The sequence below is a fragment of the Eucyclogobius newberryi genome, unplaced genomic scaffold (assembly GCF_026437365.1).
Source record: "Eucyclogobius newberryi isolate DKJ021-1_F unplaced genomic scaffold, fEucNew1.0.hap1 SCAF_13, whole genome shotgun sequence".
NCBI lineage: Eukaryota > Metazoa > Chordata > Actinopteri > Gobiiformes > Gobiidae > Eucyclogobius > Eucyclogobius newberryi.
This window is the reverse complement of record NW_027315757.1, coordinates 32,431,702-32,437,801: the sequence shown is the minus strand read 5'-3', so window position 1 is coordinate 32,437,801 and position 6,100 is coordinate 32,431,702.

Sequence of the window (6,100 nt, the reverse complement as noted above, 5' to 3'; positions counted from 1 at the left end):
GCGTTAACAGAGCTAAGAGAGCTAACAGCGCTAACAGAGCTAACAGAACTAAGAGAGCTAACAGAGCTAACAGAGCTAATAGAGCTAACAGCGCTAACAGAGCTAACAGAACTAAGAGCGTTAACAGAGCTAAGAGAGCTAACAGCGCTAACAGAGCTAACAGAACTAAGAGAGCTAACAGAGCTAAGAGAGCTAAGAGAGCTAACAGAGCTAATAGAGCTAATAGAGCTAACAGAGCTAACAAAGCTACCAGAGCTAACAGAGCTTAACAGAGCTTAACAGAGCTAACAGAGCTAAGAGAGCTAACAGAGCTAACAGAGCTAAGAGAGCTAAGAGGGCTAACAGGGCTAACAGAGCTAACAGAGCTAAGAGAGCTAACAGAGCTAACAGAGCTAACAGGGCTAACAGAGCTAACAGAGCTAACAGAGCTTAACAGAGCTAACAGAGCTAACAGAGCTAAGAGAGCTAACAGAGCTAACAGAGCTAACAGAGCTAACAGCGCTAACAGAGCTAACAGAGCTAACAGGGCTAACAGGGCTAACAGAGCTAACAGAGCTAACAGAGCTAAGAGAGCTAACAGCGCTAACAGAGCTAACAGAGCTAACAGAGCTAAGAGAGCTAACAGAGCTAACAGAGCTAACAGGGCTAACAGAGCTAACAGAACTAACAGGGTTAACAGAGTTAACAGAGCTAACAGGGCTAACAGGGCTAACAGAGCTAACAGAGCTAACAGGGCTAACAGGGCTAACAGAGCTAACAGAGCTAACAGAGCTAACAGCGCTAACAGAGCTAACAGGGCTAACAGGGCTAACAGGGCTAACAGAGCTAACAGAGCTAACAGAGCTAAGAGAGCTAACAGAGCTAACAGAGCTAACAGGGCTAACAGGGCTAACAGAGCTAACAGAGCTAACAGGGCTAACAGAGCTAACAGAGCTAACAGAGCTAACAGGGCTAACAGAGCTAACAGGGCTAACAGGGCTAACAGAGCTAACAGAGCTAACAGGGCTAACAGGGCTAACAGAGCTAACAGAGCTAACAGAGCTAGGAGAGCTAACAGAGCTAACAGGGCTAACAGGGCTAACAGAGCTAACAGATCTAACAGAGCTAACAGAGCTAAGAGAGCTAACAGAGCTAACAGGGCTAACAGATCTAACAGAGCTAACAGAGCTAAGAGAGCTAACAGAGCTAACAGGGCTAACAGAGCTAACAGAGCTAACAGAGGGATGCTGGCCCCTCCCACATGGCTCTAAAACTCCTGTTGTTTACATTGTACATTCACTAGATTTACATCAGAGCTTCAAAGATTAAATAACAACTTTTCAAAATGTTAGAATATTTAGTCTCCGTCAGCTCATTTCGTTTGAAATAGAAGTATCGTTCTACATTAATGTCTCCCCCTCCATCTGACAACACGTGACGTTCTGTCTGATGTGCAGCGCATCAAATCTGCACATTCCATTTCAGTTATTGCACGTCTCCTCGTAAACATTTCGGGGAGACAGAAGTCAAGTACAGGACGTCTAATAAAGCCTACGGGGAAAAACATATTTCTCGTGGAAATAAGAATGTTTCTAACAGCGGATGATCGTATTCTCTATGAGTATTTGTGGTAATACGAACCAAACTGGAAACTCCTCTTTTCAGTAGCTGATTTAAAGTGGTTAAAAAGGTCTAATTTAAAAGAACAGACACATACTGCGATGCCAGATGTAAGTGATTTATTTGACTGTACTGCTGTTAACTGTTGTAATATTGACTTTACATTTACACATGTAACACTCATCATAACTCTTGACTGTCTTCTCCTGATGTGGTGACACGGCTCTTTTCGCTGCTGCAGAACGCTGCGCCGCGCTCATTATTCTCGTCTGTGATTGAACCATGGCCTGGCTTTGTTGCCAGGAAACAGCCTGTGTCCAGTCGTTTGACATTTGTGCCCTTTTATCCACCACCGTGTTTACCACCTCCACCAGTCTCTAACTGATGCACGGACTTTTCCAGATTGTTCCGACACATGGCACGATGTGTGTGTGTGTGTGTGTGTGTTCATGTGTGTGTGTGTTCATGTGTTTGTGTGTGTGTGTGTGTGTGTGTTCATGTGTGTGTGTGTGTTCATGTGTGTGTGTGTTCATGTGTGTGTGTGTGTTCATGTGTGTGTGTGCGTGTGTGTGTGTGTTCATGTGTTTGTGTGTGTGTGTGTGTGTTCATGTGTGTGTGTTCATGTGTGTGTGTGTTCATGTGTTTGTGTGTGTGTTCATGTGTGTGTGTGTGTGTGTGTGTGTTCATGTGTGTGTGTGTTCATGTGTTTGTGTGTGTGTTCATGTGTGTGTGTGTGTGTGTGTGTGTTCATGTGTGTGTGTGTTCATGTGTGTGTGTGTGTTCATGTGTGTGTGTGTGTGTGTGCGTGTGTGTTCATGTGTGTGTGTGTTCATGTGTGTGTGTGTTCATGTGTGTGTGTGTGTGTGTGTGTGTGTTCATGTGTGTGTGTGTGTGTTCATGTGTGTGTGTGTGTGTGTGTGTGCGTGTGTGTTCATGTGTGTGTGTGTTCATGTGTGTGTGTGTTCATGTGTGTGTGTGTTCATGTGTGTGTGTGTGTTCATGTGTGTGTGTGTGTGTGTGTGTGCGTGTGTGTTCATGTGTGTGTGTGTTCATGTGTGTGTGTTCATGTGTGTGTGTGTTCATGTGTGTGTGTGTGTGTGTGTGCGTGTGTGTGTGTTCATGTGTGTGTGTGTGTGTGTGTGTGTGTTCATGTGTGTGTGTGTGTGTGTGTGTGTGTGTGTTCATGTGTGTGTGTGTGTGTGTGTGTGTGTGTGTTTGAGCGTGTGCGTGTATGTGTGTGTGTTTATGTGCTGTGTGAGTCATGTAGTGTCCCCCAGTGACTCCGGTGCGTTCTTGTACATGTCACAGACAGGGGACAAGGGGTCGGAGCAGACGCACTGAGCAAAAGTGGGAAACGACCTCATCCGCCCCAGAGTGACGTGAACATGTGGAGTTTACTCAATACACTCTCACTGTTGGAACGCTTTTATTTATGTAGAGGAGTTATGATTTTATTAATTTACTGTACATATGATCTGTACATCTTTTCTTGATTAAAATACATTAAAGCGCTAAAGCAAAGTGTGGGTTTTCAAAGCAGGTTCATCTTTAACTTACCCCCAAATTAATAAAATGCACAAAACCTTTATCCTCCAGCCTTTGCAGAGAACCAAACCAAACATGTCGCTTTAAACAGAACTGCCCCAATATGTTCGGTAGGACTTAAAGGAGATAAACATAAGTAGATCATTATTTTACATTTTGTTCATTGTAAACCACAATATTGATCTAAAACAGCTTAGTAATAGCAGCAGGTTAATTGACTTCCTGTTCCTGAGATAAGCCCTGCCTTTTCATGGTGGCATTTTTTTTTTAACAATTAAGTGTCATTTCTGTCAATTGTCTATCAATGAACAGAATTTACAATAAGTACATGTACAATATGTTGAGTTTACATATGTAGAGCAGAAAGTGAACAGTGAGTGATTAAACTACAGTTAAAGTGACGGATGTTTAGAAGTGTTCATGAGTCCAACAGCAGAGGGAAAGAAACTGTTCTTATGTTCTGGTCCGGATGGACCGTAGCCTCCTGCCTGAGGGGAGTGGCTCATATAGTCCCTGTCCAGGGTGACAGGGACTATTCGACCTGCACGTCCCAGAGTCCTGCAGGAAGTACTTCCTCTGCTGGTCCTTCTTGATGAGGAGCTGATGGTGGCTCCCACTTCAGGTCCTGAATCTTCAAATAATCAACCACAGAGATGTGGGCGGGGATAGGGGCGGGGATAGGGGCGGGGATAGGGGCGGGGATAGGGGCGGGGATAGGGGCGGGGATAGGGGGAACAATACAGGATTATGCAAACATACAAGAATCAATAAGAAGACAACTTTGAGTAAAGTACCGATGAGGAAACACAGTAACAAGGTTAAAAGCTCACACTCAAGACGACCCACTTTATCTTTTAATGTTCTATTTTTTGTTTTATTTTTTGCCTATATAGATTATCAACTAAAACTTCATCATATTAATGAGTAAAACCCGCATGTATCTGTTGTTCTGTTGTTGAACTGTGCACTGCAACACTGAGATCTCCTCATTGTTGGACAAATAACATCTCTTTTCTGATGAAAAGTCCTTATGATTCTTGTTTTGCTTTTGCGTGGAAGTAGAATAAGGCCGAGGCGTGAACCTGCTCGTGACATGACTCCAGCCCCCTGCATCCTGACTCCCCCAGAGCATCTTCTTCTCTCCCCCAGAGCATCTTCTTCTCTCCCCCAGAGCATCTTGTTGTTGTTGTTGTTGTTGTTGTTTTATGGCGGTTGGCATCCAAGTGTTGCATTACCGCCAGACTTTATTCCTCAGACTTTGTCGTAGTCCTCAGACTCTGTCGTAGTCCGTAAAAGTACTCCTTCCATTGCTTTGGTGTTACAAAGCCCATGAGGTCATGATATGTCTTTGTGACCGGCTTTATTCCAGGGAGACTCTCCTTCATCTTCCTCTCCTTCTTTGACGTTCGGTGCTTCCACCTTACAGCTTTATTCTTCAGGCTTCATTCTATAGGCTTTAATATGTCCACTGACGTCGCCGCTTGGTAGCCGTGCGTCTACGAGACTGGGCGAGGACAGGAGACCACCCCCACCCCCATCTCGTCACTCTGATCACTCTGACTCCCCACAAGCAGACCCTCATCACTCCGACTCCCATTTAGCGCCTTTAGCCTGTTTTCTATATCTGCCCAATCAAGCTCCTTTGTTCCAAGGAATCTCCCTGCAGCTTTAGCAATGATCCTGATCCTTTCAGTTCTGCTTTGAGTCTGAGCAGCACAGTTTACAACATCCACCATAAAGAGTACAAAATCCTCTCTATCCACAACCAGGGTATTCTCATTAATTCTGGAACCTGCACACTTGGGACCTCCACTCTTGAAACCTTCACACTTCTTGGGAGCCACGCTGGCCTTTCTCATTTCGCCCTGGCTGGGAGCAGCGCTGGCTCCTCTCTCTGTATTTACTCTAAACTCGTTACTTGAAACTTTCTTGACTGCATCTGCATAGGATATACCTTGAGAGACCTTTATTTTCTGCACCTCAGCAGCTCTTTTGCTAAACCTGCATCCCCCGTAGGCAGAGCTATGTTCTTCCCCACAGTTACAGCACTTCAGTTTTGCACCCACGTCACACTTCCTATCTTCTTCTCTCCCCCAGAGCACCTTCTTCTCTCCCCCAGAGCACCTTCTTCTCTCCCCCTGAGCATCTTCTTCTCTCCCCCAGAGCATCTTCTTCTTTCCCCCAGAGCATCTTCTTCTTTCCCCCAGAGCATCTTCTTCTCTCCCCCAGAGCACCTTCTTCTCTCCCCCAGAGCATCTTCTTCTCTCCCCCTGAGCATCTTCTTCTCTCCCCCAGAGCATCTTCTTCTCTCCCCCAGAGCATCTTCTTCTCTCCCCCAGAGCATCTTCTTCTCTCCCCCAGAGCATCTTCTTCTCTTGCCTGTAGCTGGAAAAAGTGACGCCCATGAAAGCCCTGATGCCGCAGCGATGACATCACTCCCACATGAGGGAGCTGCGCCCTGATTGGAGCGCGCGCTCAGCCAACCAGAGCGCGCACGCGTTGGAAGAGTTTAAAACACTTTCGGAAAAGTGTCGTAAAGTGATCCGGACGAGTGATACGCACGACACTGTGGACCGTCCGGGACTTTGGAGCCGCGTCTGCCCCGGTTTGGACTGATTTTTGCCGCGAACTGCCGTTTTTAAAGCCTTCTCCGACAGGACAGCTCAGCCCCGCACAGACAGAGACAGAGACACAGACAGAGACAAAGACAGAGACACAGGCAGAGACAGAGAATCAGACAGTGACAGAGACACAGACAGAGACACAGACAGAGAAACAGACAGAGACAGAGAATCAGACACAGACAGAGACACAGACAGAGACACAGACAGAGACACAGACAGAGACACAGACAGAGACACAGGCAGAGACAGAGACACAGGCAGAGACACAGGCAGAGACGGAGGCAGAGACGGAGGCAGAGACACAGGCAGAGACAGAGATAGAGACAGAGATA